This window comes from Theropithecus gelada, chromosome 15 (assembly GCF_003255815.1).
Source record: "Theropithecus gelada isolate Dixy chromosome 15, Tgel_1.0, whole genome shotgun sequence".
Classification (NCBI taxonomy): domain Eukaryota; kingdom Metazoa; phylum Chordata; class Mammalia; order Primates; family Cercopithecidae; genus Theropithecus; species Theropithecus gelada.
The window spans coordinates 21681615-21704907 of NC_037683.1; the positions used below are offsets into that span (position 1 = coordinate 21681615).

At 39.7% G+C, this 23293-nt stretch overlaps 1 protein-coding gene across 1 annotated transcript in view; it reads left to right on the top strand.

Annotated features, from left to right (window-relative positions):
- BRINP1 (BMP/retinoic acid inducible neural specific 1) overlaps window positions 1-23293 on the top strand; it is a 200021-nt gene that overhangs the window by 163735 nt on the left and 12993 nt on the right. The window lies entirely within an intron of this gene.

A 23293-nucleotide genomic window follows, 5' to 3' on the forward strand; every position in this document is an offset into this window, starting at 1 on the left:
TGTTTCAGATTCCACATTGTTTCCGGAATGTACCGTGAATTTTCAGCGTCTGTGTTCTGTCTGATTCACCTGACTGAAGAGGGGAATTACCACTAGCCCTGATAGCTATATGGCATTATCCTGTTTAAAATATATTTTCTATTTAATTTTAAAATTTCTGAGCAAAGCCGATTTTAGCATCCCCGTCTTAATGGTGAAGAAACTGGATTAACTAATTAATCATTCACCACCTTATTTATGAGGTCCTTTGAGCAGAGCCTGGAGTGAGTGACACAAATAAGGTACCTGTAGAACAAAATGTCAGGAGATACTCACTTGCAGGGTCACTGAGTGCAGGGTCCTCACCTGAGAGAATGTCACCTTCAGTGCCTGGCTACCTTGCTTTCCCCCCTAGCCCCAGCCCTGTCCTGGATATACCGGGTATTTTGCTAGATGGTGGCGAATACAAAGATTGACAAGACAAGGCCCATGCCTCCACAGAATTAGGGTTTATTACTCTCTTAGGGGCACACAAGGAAGGAGCCAGGATTTGAATCCAGGTTTTGCAGACTCTATTCTTCCAGAGCATTTCTGATCTACAGCTGTAGTTCCTACTGTAGAGGTGCCTCCAGGGTTTCTAAAAGGGCATCACAGGACAGCAAAAAGGGTAGGTTGGGGCTCTCCCTCCACCCTGCTTCAGACAGAGCAGCTCTGCTCTTATTTGTTGCATATTTGGGGGTTCTACCTTCAATTTAGTTCTAAGAAAAAAGATCCACTCTTAAAAGAGTAAGTCCATTCACATTCACCTAGCACACTCTGTGTCAATCACATATTTATATATATGATTGTTACCCTGTTGTACAAATCTGGAAATGGAAACTGAGAGAGGTCAAGTAATTTGTCCAAAGCTACAATATAAATCAGTGGTTCTCACTTGGGGGTGATGTTTTCCCCAGGGGACATTTGAAACTATCTCGAGACAATTTTGATTATCATAATAGGGGTTAGGGGTATTCGTGCACAGGCAGTTCTCACAACAAAGAAATATCTGACTTCAAAACTTACTGGTGCTCACGCTTAGCAATTCTGATGTAAGAGAGACAAGATGCCACTTATTTCAGGTTGATGCAAAAGTCATCGTGGTTTTTGCCATTATTTTTTAAGTTTTACCGTTAATTTTAAGTAACGGCAAAAGCCGCGATGATTTTTGAACTAACCTAAATAAATCTATAAATCAAAATCTTATCCTCCTAGCCAGGCTGTTCTACTAGCACTCGACATTTAACAACAATGGCCGTCTTCTACAGCAGTTCATCCACCTAATTACCCCATGGGGCGCACCCTTTCTTCTCTTGTTTTTCTTGAGTCAGAGCTAATGCTGTTGTTCCCTCCATGAAGTCTTTCTGGACTGTACTAGCCAATATAGAAGGCTTCTTATTCTAGATTCCTACTAATCTAAAATCCTTTCCTTGGTCAGCATGTTTCTGTCTCTTTCCCGCCTTATGAAACCTCCTCCTTGTACAGACATTCATGCTCATCTCTGTTTTCCCCATTCCCTCCAAATTTGAGCCCACTGCTTTGCATCTAGCTTGTGATAATTATATTATTTTGTGGATCAAATAGAATTTCTTTTGCTAGTTTCTTGTTGCAATGCTGCTGAAGCAGGGATTAGAAAAGGTCACAAACTTGCTTTCTTGTCAAGCACAACAGATGCTCAGGCTGCTACCACGAACAAGTCTCTGAAGAAGCTTCCTTTTAGATCCATCGCACATCTGCCATGAGACCCGCATTGAGCACGGTGGGAAATTCAGAAATGCACACAGGGAACAGTGCTGTGGAAGATGTCTTGTAGAGCAGGAGTGGGGAGGGGTTCTTTTGTCAATCAGACCCCATATGTATTAGTTTATGACAGTTGCCATAACTAAGTACCATGGACTCAGCTGCTTAAACAATAGAAATTTATTTTCTCATGGTTCTGGAGGCCAGAAGTCCAAGATCAAGGTGTCAGCAGGTTTGGTTTCTTCTGAGGCCCCTTTTTCTGGCTTGTGGATGGTTGTCTTTTTCTCCCTGTGTTTCCATGTGTGCATCTGTGTCCTAATATCCTCTCTCTCTCTCTCTCTCTCTTTTTTTTTTTTTTTGAGATGGAGTCTCGCTTTTTCACCCAGGCTGGAGTGCAGTATAGCGATCTTGGCTCACTGCAACCTCCACCTCCCAGGTTCAAGCGATTCTCCTGCTCAGCCTCCCCTTCTGAGTAGCTGGGATTACAGCCATGCACCCCGACACCCAGCTAATTTTTGTATTTTTAGTAGAGACGGAGTTTTGCCATATGGGCCAGGGTGGTCTCAAACTCTTGGCCTCAGGTGATCCACCCACCTCAGCCTCCCAAAGTGCTGGGAATGTAGGTATGAGCCACCATGCCACCTCTCTTAAGAGGATACTGTCATATTGGATTAGAACTGACCTAAATGGCCTCATGTTAACTTAATTACCACTTTAAAGACCCTGTCTCCAAACACAGTCACAGTTTGAGGTCCTGGGGGCTAGGACTTTAACTGTAAGTTTGGAGGGGTATGTAATTCAGCCCAGAATATTATAGGAGGTAGCTTTTGATCAGATCTTAAGTGAAGAAGCTGTGCATCCCAAGGAGCAATGAAGCTCGATGCAAATCTGGTTGAGGAGGGCAACGTTTCACCATTATGAGAATAAGATCCAAAGGTCCAAAGACGTTGGGCAGGCATATTTATTAAAGGTGAGTGAAATCTCCAGAGCACCAAGCATCATCATATATGCTAAGTTCAGGGAAGACTCGAGAGGATTTTAGAAGGAGCGTAGCTGGATAGGCATTACAAGGGAAGAAGGAGGGACAAAGCTGGTAATAGGAGTAACACTGGGAAAAGTCAAGGAGTCTGGATTTATGTTCCACCATTAGTAAGCTGTGTGTCCTTGGGCAAGTCACTTCATCATGCTCACTGCAGGTGTCTGCATCTTTGAATAAGTCTCTGCTCTCCTTTTGCAAGTTGTCAGGTATAGATAGCTAAAAATGTTCTATCATCACTGGGTTCTTCAAAGAAAGAGCTCACAGTGTTGCCCTCTCTCTTCCTAAGGAGGAGAAAATGTGCCCTAATCATAATATTCTTCTCACCTGGAGAGGACGTCTGGCGTTCCACCATTGACGGGTAACTCAATTATATTAATTTGAGGAGTTTTGAATGCTTGGTACCGAGGGGTGGGAGCACACAGACTCTAGGCTCTGTGGCCTATTCCTCTGAAGCCTTCCCAGGAGAGATGAACTTCCTTGGCCTGGCTGTGGGCTGCTTCCTGACATCTGAATCTGAGGCTTTAATGAGCATTTCTCACACTGCAGGGCACCTCTCTGGCACCGAGCAGTGTCAGGTAGAGGTGCTAACACTGGGAACCTTGGGCCACCTCTAGCTGAGCAAGCTAGTATTTGCAAATGAACTGATTGCACGGTTTCAATGTGTCTGCTTGCTGAAGTCTGTGGAAGATGAGTGTGCTGAGCAGGTGCCATTACTGCAGCAGGTGCCACAGAGATGTTTACTTATCTCACAAACAGGTGGCATTGTTAAGGTGAGGTGGGAAAGGGAAAGAAGGAACAAGCACAGGGCCTTAGCCACACATGGACTGGTCCGAATCCTGGCTTCATCGCTTACCAGGCACAGAATTTTATGTAAGGCCCTGCACCTAATTTGTGAAAGGGGATAATAACACTTGCCTTCAGGTTAAGTATGATGATTAAGATTTTAAAATTTAAATAGCCTTGGTAAAGTGCCTGAATCAGTTAAAAGGAAGGGAGGAAGGGAGAGAGTAAGAGACAGAAGGGAAGGAGCTGTCACTTAGTATATGTATTCTAAAAGTCAGGCACTGTTCTTTAGCATCTTATATGAGATTAACTAATTTCCTCCTCACTCTAGTCTTATGAAGTGATCCTGTTACCATTCCTATTTTACAGATAAGGAACTGAGGCACAGAAAGGTTAATAATGTACACAAGGTCAATAAATGTTAATTTATTGTTACTTCAAAGAAACGTTAAGATTTAGATTTAGTGAGAGGTCAATTATAGCTAATTAAAACTTGGCTTCAGTACTTGCTAGAAACTTAATATTGGCTGGAAGACAAAAGGGACATTTTGGCTATCTATTAGTGTAAAACAATTCACCCCAAAATTTAGTGGCTCAAAACAACACTATGTTATTATCTATTATGCATCTGTATGTTGACTTGGTACAGCTGAGGGTATCTCTAGTTGGCTGGGGCTCTTGTCATCTGGGGGCTTGACTGGGCGGCATCTCCGCAATGACACACTCTCAGAGCCAGTTAATGCTGACTGTCAGCTGGGGGCTCAGCTGGGGCTGTCGCTGGAGTACCCACACAGGACCTCTCCATGGGGACTGGACTTCTTGCAGCATGGCAGCTGGGCTCAGAGAGGGAGTGTTCTGAGACCAAATGGAAGCTGTAAGACTTATTCAAAACTTAGCCTTGGAAGTCAGAGAGCATTATTTCCACCACATTCTGTTGGCCAAAGCCTAACCTAACTTCAAGGGTGTGAGTATTGGGAGGTGCTGTTCATTATGGGGCCAGGGGACATATATTTTGGAGATGAGGTACAATAGAAATTGAGTAGAATTGGAGCTAGAGGTGAGTATCAGATATAGGGAACATAAGATTAATAATAATAACAGCAATAATGAAGCAATAGCAGCTACTTACTGAGCAGCTACTTACTGAGCAGCTATTATAACAAGCAATAGAGTTGGCTATGTGTGAAGATTCTGGAGTTAGACTGCCTTGGTTGAAATTCCAACTTTGTCACCTGGTTACATTGTAAGTCTGGAGGAAGTTACTGAAACCTTGGAGCCTCAATTTTCTTGTCTGTGAAATGGAGCTAATTATAGTGCCTACATCATAAGGTTGTTTTCAGGATTAAATGCTTTAACCTACATAAATTGCTTAGGACCCTGAGTAACACATGGATAGCACTCAATACATGTTAGGTATTGTTCTTATTTTTTTTCCCCCAAGCACTGGTATTTGGCATATACATTTCTTAGCACTCAGTAATTAGTTACCCAATGAAACTGAGCTTTGGTGACATATATTTTTTATCTAATACTCATGCCATCTCTGTGAAGTAGATGCTTTTGGATCATTTATGGGTTGGGGAACTGATAAGGCAGATGTGATTAATTTATCCAAGGTCACATGGGCAGGTAAGGGGCAGATGAGATTTATTTTGCTGACTTTACTGTTGGACTTGATGGTCAAGATCACTGTGCAGAGCAGCAAGAGCCCATGTTGTCTAAGCAGTGTGCAGTGGCAGATAGGTGACTGTATTTGGTTTGGGGTGCCCTGGTTTTGCGTGTGGTAAAGCCAAAGGCAGGGTTTGCTCATCAAGGTTGAGGGTAGTAGACCAGCATTGAAATATACAGACTCTAGTGTGCTGAGATGCAGGAAATGGCTCTGAACATGGAGCCCTGAATTAACTCTCAAGCCCAAGCAGAAACCCAGAAAGACATATTCCCTGTAGGTAACCAGAAGAGGCCGGGTTCAGTGCAGTCCAACTCAGCATACATTTCCTGAAAGCTTACTGTATGCCAGGCTTTGGAAGCATGAACATAAGTAAGATTCATCCCACCCCAAGTCCCAGTGCTTGTTGAGAGGACAGCAGCAAGAGAATTCCAGACCACACCTGTTGATGGGGACCAGAGTAGGTCGACCAGATATTTATTGGGTAATCATTATGTATTAGGTTCTGTTTGAGGATCTGGGGATACTGTGATAGATTTCTGTTAGCCTGCAGGAGAGTTGGCCCTAGAGTCAGACTGCAGCTGGACATATCAAGGAAAGGCAGGGATCCATAGTAAGATTCCTGTGGCTTGTCTTGCCACCAGGAGATCCTTATACTGTGCAGTTAAAAAGGGAAAGGTGGGCTTTAGGTTTGGTCTCAGCTATTACTGGACACTGAGACTTTTTAAGCGTTGGCTTTATCACCTAAAAAATGGGTATAATTTTTTCTGATTGCCAACCTCAGAGGGTCACTATGGAGCTCACCAGGGGTAGTGTATAAATTTGTGAACTCTGAATGCTGTAGCTATGCAATTGGGGTGAAGTTGAAGCCAAACACGTCAGGAAGGGAATGGGAATGGGACTGAGTTCAGGTTCATGGCAACATTTAATAGTTAACACTTCTAAAGCATTTACCATGCACCAGCCACTGTCTTACGGCTTTCATCTTATTTAATCACTGTAACAACCCTATGAGGTAGCACTAATTTATCTCACTTTATGAATAGAGAAATTAAGGCATAGAAATGTTAAATGACTTGCTGATTATTAAATAGCAGGTAGAAGACAGGATTCAAGCCCACCAGAATCCCTTCTTGTTACTCCTCTGCTATTCTACCAACCCCCGAGGCAAGATGATCCAAGGTGTTTAAATGACCTGCCAAGACTAAAAACTGCTTTGCATAGTGGTGGAAATTGCCTGTCATGGCAAAAGGGAGATGAAGGAAGGAAGGAAGGGAGGGATGCAGGAGAGAAAAGGAAGAAAAAAAAAAAAGAAGAGAGAGGGGAAATAAGGTAGAAAGGAAGGGAGGGAGGAAGAAAAGAAGCACAAAGTCATCTTGGGCAATACTGAATTTAGCCGGTTCCTGTGCAATTACATGAATGTTTACTAACCACCTTATCTTCCAATCTTGTGTCAGCCACTGGAAGGCATTAAAAGATACAAGCAACTGTGCCTTGGTCCTCCAACCATCATTATCTAGCCTCTAGGTGTGTGAAAATGCATTGTTTTGTGAAGCCAGAGACCTGAGTTCAAGTCCTGTTCTGCCCTGTGTGGGCTGGACTAAACCTATGACCTGAGTTCAAGTCCTGTTCTGCCCTGTGTGGGCTGGACTAAACCTATAACTGATACTCTGGAGAGCACTGGGTAGAGAAATCGTGACTTGCAGAGGTGGAATGAAGGTTGAGTAGTGAACAATTGTACCTCACCTTAAACTAGAGCAGTTCTTTAGCAGTTTTCTTTATGGAAATTCTGAATTAAAATTCATTCACGAACATAAGGTGATTTTTCTTTCTTTCTTTTTGCTAAAGCAAAAACAAGACTCAATTATCTCTGAGGTCCTTCCCAACTCTAAGAGACATAACATTTATAGAGAATGAGAGTAATAGTTCAATTCAAGAATATTGGGAGAAGGTCATTAATTGAATCTTTGAGCAGCATTGCTTTCAGATGATGCTAATTAGTCAATTTTAATGAGTAGCTTATAGTTCAAACTAAAATCTTCTTTTGCCTGAAATTACAATGGCCTTTTAACTAAGTCTCCCAGAGTCTACTCTAGTCACTTTCCAATCTATGTTCCATGGCAGTCAGAATTATTACTTAAGAAGCAAATTCAATCTTGTCACATCCCTGTTTAAAACTTTTTGGTTACTACTTACTGCTTTTAGGAGAAAGAACGAAATCCTGAGGTGGCCGATAGATCGGCCATGAACTGGTTCCCACCTACCCCTTGGCTGGGTTCCACACCATTTCTTGACTCTCTCAGTGACAGGACAGTTCTGCTAATTTTATTTGAGTTAACTAAATGCCTAATTTGACCCCCTCCCCATAGCCCTTCATTTCAAACGCTTCACGTGGGCTGTTCCTTCTGCTTGAATGTGCTTCCTTTTTTTTCTTTTGTTCTTCACTATGGTAGCTTCTACCTGCCCTTCAGATCTCAGGCTCAAAGATTCCTTCCTCAAGAACATGGTCCCTGCATTGAAAGGCTGTTTCAGGACTTATTTTATATGCTTCCTTATCATTCTAATTTTCTAATTGAACCCAAGTTCTAGTTTACCGTCCAATTTACCAGTATATCTTTTTTCTTTTTTCTTTTTTTTTTTGGTTTTGTTTTTGAGACAGAGTCTTGCCTTGTCACCCAGGCTGAAGTGCAGTGGTATGATCATAGCTCACTGTAGTTTCAAACTCCTGAGCTTAAGTGATCCTTCAGCCTCAGCCTCCCAAGAATCTGGAACTACAGGTGTGCACCACCATACCTGGCTAGCTTGTCTAATTTTTCATATAGCTGGAGCCTCAGTTTATGTTGCCCATGCTGGTCTCAAACTTCTGGACTCAAGCGATAATCCCTCCTTGGCCTCTCAAAGTGCTAGGATTACAGACCTGAGCCACTGCACCTGACTCCCATTTTCCCTTTTTAAATCTATTTATTAATGCCTATCTCTCCCGTGAGACTATCAGCTCACTCATACATCTTTTTCTATATGCTTTGTAACTTTGTTCTTATAGCTTCCTACCACACGACCTGTCACACAGTAGCCATTCAAAAACCTTTGTTCAATGAATGGACACATAGATTATTTGCTTCTCTGAATGTGCCACAAAGGCATGTTGACATAATTTTCTGCAAATTGAGTTCCATGTTCATATATAAAGTGTATGTACTTTCTACATATGTTGAATATATTTAGATTATCTTCCTCATTCACAAATGAAGAAACTAAGATCAAAGGGAGGTAAGTGAGTTTTCCAGGGTCACTCAGGGAATTTGTGAACAGATCATAACTAAAATTCAGGCCAGTAGACTGACAGTCCATTGTGGTAAAATCGAAACTGCAAATGGTCATCGTCTTCAACTGACCTGAATCCAAATCCTAAAGTTATTTCTTGTTATGTCTATTACTTTGGAAAAACAGATACTATTCAATTCAATGAAATGAAGTAAAATTAAGTAAAAATCTTAAGCATCAAGTAGGTGCTTAAGGTCAGTGTGATTTGATATTTCTTCCTTACATCTGGCTATCACCTGGTTATTTTTAAAGATTAGAGTATTGTGAGGCAAATAAGATCCATGGAAGCTTAACTTGAGGGCAGACAGTAGAACTATTAGCATTTTCTGATGATGCTTGGTCTTTGATTTATTTTTGCTTCTCAAATTCACGTGGCCTTGACCCAGCAGTCCGAGCCTTAGCCAAGCACAATGTAATTATCCATTGTTGAGATGAAAATCTCATGGGGGCATCAACTTCAGGCTCAGATGCTGGGGCCGTAGCTTCTGAACCCATGTCAGCTTTTAACATATTTCCTTCTCCATACAGTGTTTAATTGGTGTCTATAGAAAGACTCTGGCTACCAAGATAATCGTTATCTCTATTCTGACGACCCTCAATATTCACACTGATTTTGATTCTTCTCTGTGAACCCTGTACTTACTTGCCTCTGGATTTCATCTCCATAGACTCCTGCAGTGGAGCAGAGGGATATGGCTTCTTATATTTTATTGAACTCAAGTCAGTTTCAGTTTATTAGACTGACAGTCCCGGCTCTGTCATTTATTAGATGTGTGACCTCCAAAAGTCTCCAAACCTGAGCCCTCTGTTTCCCCATCTGTATGGTTAGGATAATAAGAATAGCTACCCCACGGAGTTGATGTCCTAGTCAATTTATATGATATATGTAAAAATTCTTCATAACTTGTAAAGAAATATACAGATATAATATTAATATATTCAAGGCTGGGCATGGTGGCTCATGCCTATAATCCCAGCAGTTTTGGAGGCTGATGCTAGTAGATCACTTGAGGCCAGGAGTTCAAGACCAGTCTAGCCAACATGGAGAAGCCCTGTCTCTACTAAACAATACAAAAATTAGCCTGGCATGGTGGTGCACACCTGTAATCCCAACTACTTGGGAGGCTGAGGCATGAGAATTGCTTGAGCCTGGGAGGCGGAGGTTGCAGTGAGCCAAGATCACACTACTGCACTCAAGTCTGGGCAATAGAGCAAGACTCTGTCTCAAAATAATAACAATAATAATATTTTCAAGAGCACAGCAGTAGTAGACCCTAGATATCTGATGACAACACTTTCTATTTCCAAGAAGCGGATGTTTCTGTTGCGTAAAATAAAGCATGAGCCTAACAAACAAAATGTAATCAAGAGAAACAAAAGAACTTAAGAACCTTAGGACTTCAGACTCTCTAGTCTGACAAACCGAAGTGTGTGACTATCATTTACTATTGATAGTACTTGGCATAGCATTGAGGCATTCAAACTTCAATTTTCTACATAGCATGATGGAGAGAAAAATAGTAGCCAGCCTTGGAAAGCCAATAATAGAACACAGATGCCAGGGTTAGCACATAGTAAAATGGCAAAGCATGAGGCTCTTCACTGGACAGAATTGGAGACCAATAGTTTGTTGGTTATGGTTAATTGAAAAAGTGAAGTTAAACTAGGAAATCCTAAAATGTATACATGCTATACATATGTGAACCATTTTATTTTAACTTAAAAACATATAAATGCAAATTTCTTGGTCAGCCTTGTGAAGTAAAGCCAAAATCTTGTTTGAGGGTGGTGGCATATTTTATTTAACATTCTACCAGTGTTCCTGCATAAACCATACCATAATTACATAACATTTCAAACTTCGGTCTATTCAAAGTGGAGCAACAGTTTAGACTCTTAAAAAACAGCTTAAATGTTTGTGGATTTTTTGTTATTTCACCTTTATTTAAATCGATGGTCATTTTTGTCAATAACTAATCTTTATAGAATTTCCCACTGAATTCAAATTAGTTTCCACAGAAAAAAGCAATTCACATTTCATTGATTTATTTTAGTTTTAATTTACTTATTTTATAAGTTTTTAGCTATATTATAAGATATAATAATAGCAACTACAACAGGCATAAACAGGTTTGGGAATAAGTGAAACTGACTTTCAGGTTGTGTGCTTGTTACTTGGTGGAAATAGAAGCATGTGGAAGTGTAACCGACCAGACAAAAGTGTTCAGTGCACCATCAGCTTTGCACACCACATCTACCTGATGGGAGGAAGAGCCATTTTCCCAAAGTTGCTTCATGGAAATCAATTAGGAGAGCTTGTCCCACTTGACAGAGAAGCTCTGATTCCTAGTAACTTGCCACTCTTAGTGGAACAACTTGCTCAAGATCACCTATTACAGTAAGAAAAAAATGATGGTAATAATAGCTGACACACATGGAACATTTATTACGTACCAGACACAGTTGTTGATGCCTTACATATATTAATGTGTATAATCCTTACAACAGCCCTATCAAAAAGGTTCTACTCTGCTTCCCATATTATAGACAGAGAGTTTGAGTAGCCAAGGGAAATGCTGCAAGAGAAGAGGAGTGTGAGAGAAATGCATTCCTGCTGGGGAGACTGGAAAAAAATACTTTCCTCTGTCTGAATTACTTTATTCATCCTTTAATTTTCAGATTCATCCCTGATTTCTTAGGAATATTTGGTCTGACTCAGTGGACCAAGTTGCACCATCCTATTAAATGCCTTTACTGCATTTTCTGTTTCATTTTTTCTAGCACTGGCCATATTTGCAATGCTGTGTTTAAGCCCAGACTTCCCCTACTTGACTGCAAATTCGGTGAAGGCAGATAACTTGTTTTCCTTGCGAACCAGTGTTTCCTCAGTGATGGGTAAAGTGCCTAGAACATCACAACACAGCCTTTGCTGCACTGAAGTGAGGGGACATTTCACACGAGAGCTGAGGGATGATTATGCTTTGTACTTGCAGTGAAAAGAATGATTTTCCATTAAAGAAAACAATACGTACCTATGAAGAATAGAGTGTGGGATTAATTTTATCCAGAAATGTCAAATCAGAAACCAGAAACAGGATATAAGTCAGGATTAAGTACCTGGGCTTTGGAACCAGAGGACTGAGGTTAAATCTTGGCAAGCAATGTGCTCAGTGTCCTCTGGCCCTGAGTGTCCTCATCTGTAAAATGAGGATGATATCTCCTCCACAGGGTTATTGAGAGGATCACCCAAGATACATATTCACTATTCCTACCATGTAGTAAGTGGTCAACAAATATTAGCACTTAGGGAAATTGTCCTTATTGTTATTGAATAAGGTTAGACCTTTATGTTGGGAAATTATGGAGGGATTGAATACCTAGTGGTAGAGTTTGTATCTTATCATTAAGGAGATGTGAAGCCAGCAGGAAAAATAATAGAAGGGATGCTGTGGTTTAGTAAATGTTCTCTGATAGCTATTAGAAAGATGAACCAGAGAATCAATGGGATCTCTCTTTTGGGTGTAAGAGGATTCAGTATTTCTTCTCTGTGCTGACATGATCTGTGGATCAAAACACTGCTTCCCAAACTGGAATTGGCATCACAGTCACCCAGAGTACTTTCTGAACATACATTCCTGGGCCTTGTATCCAGGGTTTTTGATTCAGTAGAACTGAGGTGGGTCCTAAGTCCTGGGTGATACTGATGCCACTGGTTTAAGCGCTATACCAGACTTGGATTAAGTATCTCTTCACCGCCTTAAATATGGTCTCACCTCTTTCTATGTACTTGGTAGAAACTAAGCAAAAATGAGTTCCCCTAAGTGAACCTTACAGGACTTTGAAAAGGAGGAAAATATGGAAGTGGTATCTGTGTTTGAATAAGTTTAGAAAATGTTGAATTTTTAAAAATGCTAAATAAAGAAGAGGTCAAGTTGGCATGTTTTTCAAATTTATTTGGCCATAGAATCTTTCTTTTTGAGGTTTTTCAAGTGATTGGGCTCCTCAAAACACAGCTTTGGGAAAAAAGTGGTTTACACCAGATTAAGAAGCAATGACCCAGATTATTTGGTGTGATACCACAGGTTGTCATATTCCCTTGTTGTCAGCAGAGATCATCATCTTTCAGTAAGTCTTCTTTGAGTTGAGTTTCTAACACCTTCTGCTTAAGCAGATGCTAATAGCTTTGTCTCCCTGTAGGTACCACCTCTGCTGAGAGGTGGCAAGGCTGCTAACCAGCAGCTGCAGAAGTAACAGCAGGAAGGTGCTCCATTTCTGGTATAACTAGGAAATAAATTTACCCCATGTGGCTTAGGGACATTCCTAACCTTAAAAAGTAAACTATCACCAAGACAAATACCTTATGTATAGGTTACTTTAAAGTCTGCAAAGGGCTTTCACACTGATGATGTTATGTGATCGGAATAACCAGTGGGTGAGCTAAAGTGAGGATCAGTGGATCTCCCCGTTTACAGAGGAGAAAACTAAGACTCACAGAAATGAATGACTTGCCCAAGATTATAAAGTAATACTCGTTATTCTGTTGCCATCCTACATAGGCATAGGCCTCTTTTCTTGTCAAATAATATTTACATTAATATTTATACTGAATCTTCCTTTATTCATTCATTCATTTATTCATTTAACAAATATTTAGTGAATACTCACTAAGTGCCAGGCAGGATACAAGGGGAAGAGGGGTGAGCAAGACAATGAGTGCCCCTGCTCACAAAGAGCTTGAGATCTAGAAGATAGACTACCTAGAAGATAAAACTGGCCCAGAATTGGTTTTGCAACCATGTTTTACTTTAGAAACCTGAGGCTCAGGAAGGCTAAATGACCTAATATTATGAAATCATAAAATTTTGTACCTGAAAGAAACTTAAAAGATTGTCCAATCTATTCTTATCATTTTATTAAGGAGTAAAATGAAACAGAGTGTTTTGTCCTGAATTACTATGTTAATTTTTATTTTGTAGCAAATTACCATAAATTAAGAGACTTCATGTACATTTATTATGTCATAGTTTCCAGGGGTCAGGAGTTTAGGTATGGTGTAGCTGGGTCTTCACTTTATGCTTCACAGGCTGAAATCAAGGTGTCACACAGACTTACCAGTGGGCTCTGGGGAAGAATCCAAGTCCAAGCTCCTTCAAGGTGTTGGCAGAATTTAGTTCCTTGTGGTTGTAGGACTGAGGTTATTTTGCCTAGAGGCCCTTCTCCAGGCCTTGCACAAGGTCCTCTTCATCTTCAAAAGAATAAAGGTGCATGGAGTCCTTCTCACACTTCAGACTTTTCTGAGTTCTGCCAAAGCGAGAGAAAACTCTCTGCTTCTAAAGGGACACATCTGATTGGATTAGGTCCACTAAGATAATCTTCCTCTGTAGGTCAACTCTGTTATGTAAAAGAACACAGTCACCAGAGTGCTATCTTATCACAGTCACAGGTCCTGGGGACTAGAGCCTGGAACCTTGGGGAGGAGGAAGGCATTTTTAGAACATTCCCTAGTACAGTAGCATAGTTTGGGAATAATAGAATGAAAAAGAGATAACCTGAGTTCTCTTTGGAGCTCATAAAATACAGTGTTATGAATATATATTTCTGTATAACAAATTGACCCAAATTTAGGGGCTTAAAATACCAATTATTATATTATGCTCCCGATCTGTGGGTCAGGAATTCATGCTGGAAGTTGCTGGGCAATTATGTTCTATGTGGAGTTGATTGCAATCACTTGTTGGTGTTTAGCTGGTAGTGAAGCTGGCCTGGAAGTCCCCAGAGGGCTTCCCTCACATGTCTGAAGCAGAGACGGCCAGAAGGCCGGCCTCAGCTGGGCAGTTCTTCCTTTCCAAGATCTCTCTGTGTAGTCCTACAGCAGAGTGGCCAGATTGCTTAAAATGGATCTCAGAGGTACAAAAGGGAGTTTTCCAAGAGATAGGAGGTGAAAGCTGCCAGTCTCTTCAGGCCTATACCTATAAACTGTGTGAATCACTTATTACATTGGTCAAAGCCATGGTAGGATCTTCCCAGATTCAAGGGGAGAGTACATAACCCTGCTGTCTTTATGGGAGGAATAGCAAAGGATTTGTGGCTACCTGATACATAGAGTAGGTTTTTCATTTGTTCATTTTTTCCAGTGTAAAACATTAATTTTTTTGCAAGCACTTTATTTTTTGAAAACAAATTTTATTGTGTTTATTTGAGGTTTACAATATGCTGTTATGAGATACATATGGACAGCAAAATCGTTACTATAGTGAAGCAGGATAGCATAGCTATCATCTCACCTAGTTTTTGTTAGAAGAGCAGCTAAAATCTATTTAACAACAATCCCCAATGCTGTATTAATTCTGTAAATGTGTTCATCCTACTTATTTGCTATTTTGTATCCTTTGACCTATATTTCTCCATTTCCTCTCCCCCTACAAGCACAGTAACCACTATTTCCATTATCTATTTCTCTACCTTTGTGTATTTGAGCTCTTTTTTTCTTTTCCTTCTGCATTTAAGTGAAATCATGCAATATTTTTATTTCTGTGTCTGGATTATTTCACTTAGAATAACGTTGTGTAGATCTATCTATGTTGTAACAAACAGTAGGATATTATTCTTTTGAAGCTGAATAATATTATATCGTATACATATAGTCAGCCTTCCATACCTGTGGATTCCACATCCATGAACGCAACCAACTATGGATAAAAAATTTTTGATAAAATAACAATGCAATAATAAAAATAATACAAATTTTAAAAATATAGCATTATAACCATGTCATGGTATTTACATTGCATTAGGTAATATAGGTAATCTATAAATGTTTTAAAGTATACAGGAAGACATGGGTAGGTTATGTGTTTAGGTTATGCAAATACTATCCCATAAAAGAGTCTTGGACATCATCAGATTTTGGTATTTTGGGGGGGGTTGAGGAGCCAATTCCCAGTAGATACGGAGAAACAACTGCATATCACATTTTCTTTATACATTTATTTGTTGATAGTTATTTAGGTTCTTCCCTTATCTTGGCTATTGTGAATAATATTGCAGTTAATATGGGAGTGCAGATATCTTTATCTGTGCTGATTTCATCTCCTTTGGGAATATACCCAGAAGAGGGATTTCTATGTTGTATGGTAGTTCTATTTTTAATTTCTTTAGGAACCTCTATATTATTTTCATAATGGCTGTACCAATCTACATTCCCACCAACAGTATACAAAGGTTTCCTTTTCTTCACACCCTCACCAACATTTGCTATCTCTTGTCTTTTTTATAATAGCCATCCTTATGGGAGCAAGGCGATATCATATAGTGGTTTTAATTTACACTTCTCTGATTATTAGTGCTGTTGAGTACCTTTTCATATTCCTGTTAGCCATTTTTATGTCTTCATTGGAGAAATGTCTGTTCAGGTCCTTTCTTCATTTTTTAAATTGGGTTATTTGTTTTTCTGCTATTGAGTTGTAAGAGTTCTTTATAAATTTTGATTATTAATCTCTTATCAAGTATGTGGTTTGCAAATACATTTTCCCAGTCTGTAGGTTGCCTTTTCAGTTTGTTAAATATTTCCTTTGCTGTGAAGAAGCTTTTTAGTTTACTATAGACTCATTTATATTTGTTTTTGTAGCCTGAGCTTTTGGTATGATATCAAAAGAGGAACTTTCTACCTATGTTCTCTTCTAGGAGTTTTTTGGGTTTCAGGTCTTCCAATGAGACCTTTTATCCATTCTGAATTGATTTTTGTGTATGGTGTAAGACAAGGGTTCAATTTCATTATTCTGCATGTGGAAATCTGGTTTTCCCAGCACCATTTATTGAAGAGACTATCCTTTTCCCATAGTATCCTCTTGGTGCACTTGTTGAAAATTAGTTCACCAGTTATGATTGGATTTATTTCTGGGCTCTCTATTCTGTTCCATTGGTCTATGCTTCTGTTTTTTATGCCAGTTCTATATTGTTTTGATTACTATAATTTTGTAGTATAATTTTAAATCAGGAAGCATGATGCCTCCTACTTTGTTCTTCTTTCTCAGTATTGCTTTGGCTATGTGAGTTTTGATTTTTTGGGGATTGCTTTTTCTATTTCTGTGAAGATTGACATCGACATTTTTATAGGGATTATGTTAAATCATTATATTGCTTTGAATAGTGTGAATATGTTGATAATATTAATGTTCCCCATCCATGAACGCAGTATCTTTTCATTTATTTGCATCTTCTTTAATTTCTTTAATGTTTTACAGTTTTCAGTGTACAAATCTTTAACTTCCTTGGTCAAATTTATTCCTAAGTATTTTTTTTTTTTTGTAAATGAGATACTTTTTACATTTCTTTTTCAACTAAGTTATTTGTGTGTAGAAGTGCTACTCATTTTTGTATGTTGATTTTGTGTAATTCAACTTTACTTAATTGATTGATTAATTCTAATAGATTTTTGTGGGGGAATCTCTGGGGTTTTCTGCATATAGAATTATGACACTTGCAAATAGAGTTTATTCTACTTCTTCCTTTCTGATTTGGATGCTTTTTTATTTCTTTTTCTTGTCTGGTTGCTCTTGCTAGTACTTCCAGTACTGTATTGACTAGAAGTGGTAAGAGTGGACATTCTTGCCTTGAGTCGAATGTTAGTGGAAAAGCTTTCAGCTGTTTCCTGTTGATTATGATGTTAGTTGTGGGTTTTTCATAAATGCCCTTTATTATATTGAGAAGCTTTTACTCTATAGCTAAGTTTATGAGTTTTAATAAGAAAAGATTTTTAACTTTGTCAAATACTTTTTTCTGTATCAATTGTGGTAATCTTATGATTTTAATCTTATGATTTTAATCTTTTATTCTGTTAATGTGATATATGACACTTACTGATTTGTATATATTATACCAGCCTTGCGCTTCTGGGATAAATTCGACTTGGTTTAGATGTGTTGTTAAATTCAGCTTGCTAATATTTTATTGAGAATTTTTGCATCAATGTTCATTAAAGACATTGGTCTGCAGTTTTCTTGTTTTTGCAGTGTCTTTGTCTGACTTAGGTATCAAGGTGATGCTGGCCTCATAACATGTGTTTGGAAGTATTCCCTCTAGCTCTAGTTTTTGGAAGAGTTTAAGAAGTATTGGTAACAAATATTTTTTGAATATTTGGTAGAATTGAGCCATGAAGTCATCTGGTCCTGGGCTTTTCCTTGGTGGAAGGTTTTTAAATACTACTTCACTTCAATCTCTTTGTTAACGGTCTGTTCAGGTTTTCTTTTTCTTCCTGATTCAACCTTCGTAGGTTGCATTTTCCAGGAATTTATCCATTTCCTCCAGGTTATCCAATTTGTTGGCATATAATTGTTCATAATAGTCCCTTATGTTCCTTTTTATTTCTGAGACATCTGTTGTAGTGTCTCCACTTTCATTTCTGATTTTATTTATTTGAGTTTCCTCTTTTTTTTTTAGTCTAGCTAGAGGTTTGCTGATTTTGCTTAGTTTTTCAATGAACCAACTCTTGGGTTTATTGATTTTTTTTCCATGACTTTTGTGTTCTCTATTTGATTTATTTCTGTTCTGATCGTCATTATTTCCTTCCTTCTGCTAAATTACAGTTTAGTTTCCTCTTCTTTTACTAACTCCTTACTTTATTTGGGATCTTTCTTCTTGTTTATTATTTATTGCTGTAAACTTCCCTCTGATAACTTCTTTTGATGCATCCTATATGTTTTCATATGTCATGTTTCTACTGTTATTTGTCTCAAGATATTTTTCAGTTTCCCTTTTGATTTCTTCGTTGACCCATTGATTGTTGAGGAGCATGTTCTTTTATTTCCACATACTAGGGAATATGTCAAGATTTCTCTTGTTACTGATTCTAGTTTCATACCATTGTGGTTGGAAATAATACTAGATATAATTGTAATATTATTGAATTTGCTAAAACTTGTTTTGAGGCCTAACATATGATCTATCCTGGAGAACGTACCATGTGCTCTAGAAATGAATGTATAGTCTGCTGATGTTGAATGAAATGTTTTGTATATGTCTGTTAGGTCCATTTGGTCTAAAGTGCAGTTTGTTTTCAGTATATTTTGGTTATTTTTCTGTCTACTTGATCTATTCATTGTTTAAAGCAGGGTATTGATGTCCTCTACTATTATTACATAGATATTTATTTATTCCTTCAGGTTCATTAATATTTACTTTATATATTTAAGTGCTCCAATGTTGGGTCCATATATATATTTATATTTGCTATGTCCTTTTGATGAACTGATGCTTTTATTGTTATACAATGATCATCTTTTTTTCTTGAAATACTTTTTTACTTGAAGTCTATTTTATCTAATGTAAGCATAGCAGCCTCTGTTATCTTTTGACTACTCTTTGCAAGAAATGTCTTCTCACATCCCTTCACTTTCAGCTGTGTGTCCTTTAAGCTAAAATGGGTCTCTTATAGGTAGCCCATAGTTGAATCTTTTCTTTCGTCAATCTACTCAGCCACTTTGTCTTTTGATTGGATATTTACAGTCCATGTCATTATTGATAGGGAAGAATTTACTCCTGATATTTGTTCATTATCTCCTGGTGGTTTAATAGATCCTTTTTTTTTTTCCTTTCTTCCTTGTTTACCTTTGTGGTGTGGTGATTTTCTGTAGTGCTAATCTTTGGTTTCTTTCTCTTTCTCATTTATGTATCTCTGTAGTATTTTCTTTTTTCTTTGTAGTTACTATGAGGATTACATCCAATAGTTTATAGTTATAATAGACCATTTTAAGCTGATAACTTAAATTTGGTGGCATATACCTTTTACCTTTACCCTCCCCCCAATTATTTATATTTGATTTATTTCTTGATTTATATTTTATTTATTTGGTGCCACAATTTATATGTTTTATACTGTGCATTCCTTAAGAAATTACTGTAGCTACAGTCATTTTTGGTCAGTTTAACTTTTAACTTTCTTTTTTTTTTTTTTGAGACAGAGTCTCGCTCTGCCGCCCAGGCTGGAGTGCAGTGGCCGGATCTCAGCTCACTGCAAGCTCCGCCTCCTGGGTTTACGCCATTCTCCTGCCTCAGCCTCCCGAGTAGCTGGGACTACAGGCGCCCGCCACCTCGCCCAGCTAGTTTTTTGTATTTTTTAGTAGAGACGGGGTTTCACCGTGTTAGCCAGGATGGTCTCGATCTCCTGACCTCGTGATCCGCCCGTCTCGGCCTCCCAAAGTGCTGGGATAACTTTTAACTTTCATACTAGAGATTAGATAGATTTATATATCACTATTACAGTCATGGGATAGTCTGAATTTAATTATGAATTTACCTCTACCAGTGTGTTTTATGCTTTCATATATTTTCTTGATAGTAATTATCATCCTTTCACTTTTAGTTGAAGTACTCCCCATTTTTTTTTAAAGATGGGAATGTTACTCTGTTGCCCTGGCTGAAGTGCAGTGGCATGATCATAACTCACTGTAGCCTCAAACTCCTGGGTTCCAGTGATCCTCCTACCTCAGCCTCCCAAGTAGGTAGGATGACAGGCACATACCACCATGCTTGGCTAATTGTAATTTTTTTATGATTATTTTAAAAACTTTTGTAGAGATGGGGTCTCACTATGTTGGCAAGGCTGCTCTTAAACTTGGTATCAAGTGATCCTCCCCTCTCAGCCTCCACAGTCTTTGAGATTACAGATGTGAGGCACCATACCTGGCTCTAAACATTTTTTCTAAGGCTGATCTAGTGGCGATGAATTTTCTCAGCTTTTCTTTGTCTGGGAAATCCTTTATTTCCTTTTCATTTCTTTGCTAGGTGTAATATTCTTGATTGAAAGATTTTTTATTTTTTTCTTTCAGTGTTTGAACTGTATCATCCTATTATTTCCTGGCCTTTTAAAATCATTTCTATGATGTCATTGATATTTTTATTATAATGTGCCTTGTGGAGGACTTCTTTGGGTTGAACCTTTTGGGAACCTGTGAGCTTCATGAATCTGGATGTTCATATCTCTTCCGAGACTTGGGAAATGTTTAACAATTATATCGTTAAATAAGCTCTCTATGCCTTTCTTCATCTCTTATTCCTCTTACACTCTCATCATGTAAGTATGTGCTTGCTTACTGGTGTCCCATAGTCCCACACACTTTATTCACTCTTTTTAATTTATTCAATTTTTAAATTCCCCCTTTACTGGGTTATTTTAAAAGACTTCTCTTCAAGTCCAGTATTTCTTTCTTTTACTTGATGTAGTCAGCTATTGAATATCTTAATTGTGTTTTTTAATTCATTCATCGAATTATTCAGCTTTAAGATTTCTCTTTGGTTCTTTTTAACGATATCTTTTTAATGATATCTTTTTGTTGAATTTCTCTCAGATCATGAAGTTTTATTAATTTTATTGAATTATCTGTTGACATTCCCTTGTATCTCAATGAGTTTTGCTTTTAAAGATCGTTGTCTTGAATTCCTTTTTAGACAATTCACAATTTCCATTTTGGAGGATTTGTTATTGGATAATTATTTTGTTCTTTTGGTTGTGTCATGCTTCCTTGTTTTTTCATGTTCCTTGTGTCCTCGTGTTTATATCTGTGCATTTAGTGGACAATCACCATTTATAATTTTATAGAGTAGCTCTCATAGAAAAAGACATTCCCCTGCAGGTGAATCCTATAGTGTCAGTTGGGTAAGGTGCATTAATTCTGGTTCTGGGTGGGTGCACTGGTTGTAGCCATCATGCAACTTCTTCAGTTGTAATCAATGTCAGAAATTTCTGTGGATACCTTAATAGCCTAATCTACAACACTTTGTGGCAGTGGTGGTGATAAGGTAGATTGTTAAGGTTATTGGCAACAAGGGCTTCAGGGATTCTGTTGTTCTCATTTTTTCCCACAGTGCGAAGACTTAGCTGAATTGAATTCCTCTTGGAGTTGGGTATAATATAGGTAACAGGCAGCCACGGTGGCACTGTTTTCAAGGACACAGGTGCTTAGAGTGGCAATGGAACTGGGGTCCTATGATCAGTGTCTTGTTGAATACTGTGGCCCATGTGACATGGGTGCAGGTTTACTTTCTCAGCTTTCGCACCAAGCAGAGGATTGCGATTCCAAGGCACTTCAGTAGCTCAGGCCCAGATGGCAGGGATGTAACAGTGACTCTGATCCTGCATATTGGGACACAGCACTGGTATGCTGTAGAGAGGAAGGGGTGTTCCAGAGGCTCAGGCTCTGGGGAGCAGAATACAACTGCAATTTGGGTTGGAGAGCCAACAGGGCACAAAGACAACTTGGGCATCGGGAGAGAGGGTACTGCTTAGTGGTGACTCTGGACCCTGGAATGGTGGGACATAGCAGCTACCCAAATCAGTGAGGCTGGGTGCTGTAAAAGCAAGAACCAAGAATGGCAGGGCATGGCTATGGCTTGGGCTCTAGGGTTCAAATAGCAGTGCAATATTGGCTTTACTACACATTGGACGTACGGCCCCTCAGTCGTGCATACTCCAGAGGGCTGGTCCAGATCCAGAGAAGTGGGGCGCTGCAGCAGTTTGACATAGTGGACAACGTGATACAGATCAGCCATGGCTGTGCTTCCCTGGGGGTCAGGTACCATGTGGACTCAAGCACCAGGGTTGTGGCTGTTCCCTGGGCCAAAGCTCCATTTACCTGAGACTAGTTGGTTCAGGGTCTAAGTGTGCAAGGCTGCTTTGCCAGCTTGGGCATGGCTTTTCTGCTGGGCTGGAGCACCTGGTCTCCAAGGGATAGAACACCACCAGGGCTTAGACACTGGGGTCATGGCTGCTTCCATGTGTCAAAGCTTCAGTTTCCTGGGGTTAAGGTACAGGTTGATTCAGGCATCCAGAAAGTGAGGCCTCTCTCCTGACTTGGGTGTGGCTTCTCTCCTGGGCCAGAGTACCTGGTCGTGGAGGGGCAGGGTGCCAAACTGCAGCTGTTCCCTGGCCAAAGCTTCATTTCCCTGGGGCTGGGGCAACAGACTGGTTTAGGCACTGAGGGGACACAGCTGCCTTACCTTCCCAGACATAGTTTCTCCTCTGGGGCAGACTGCCTATTCCTCATGGGGCAGGGCACTGCCTGGGCTTGGGTGCCAGGGTCACAGCTGCTCCACTGAGCCTAGGCTGTGACCCTGGCATCTGAGCCCATGCAGTGCCCTGGGCTCGGGTGCCAGGAGCAGGGCACAGCAACAAATGAAATGGGGGAGATGGAGTGCCTCCCAGGCCGCTTGTTCCCCATGGGTAAGGAACTGCAGCAGCTTGGCTGGGGAATGGAGTACTGCTGTGTATGATCATAGTGCAATGATGTCAGTGCCTCAGGGATGGAGAAGTGCAGTGGCTACTGGCCACTAGAGAAAAACACTCTAGCAGGGGCTCTGGTTTCAAAATGTCACAGTGCAGTAGCATGTCGAATAAAAGGGTTGGGGGTGGGATACAACATGGGCTTCTTTTCTGGAGTAGTACAGCCGTGCAAACTCCAGGCAGTTCCCTAAACTGGGCTCAGGGCCCATGAAAACTTTTCCCTGCAGGGATAGGGCTCACCTGGTTCTGAGCTAATCCAGACTGGGGAGAGGAGGTAGCAGAGACAAGATGTTTTGTTTCCTTCTCTATAGAGTCATCCTGCTTTTCTGTGCCTCACAGGGTTTTCACCACCCCCTTACTGTACTTCAGTGCTGTCCATTAGTCACTATGGTCAAAATTTAGTTGTTCGTTCATTGTTTTGGTCCTTTTATGTGTTGGGGAACAAGTG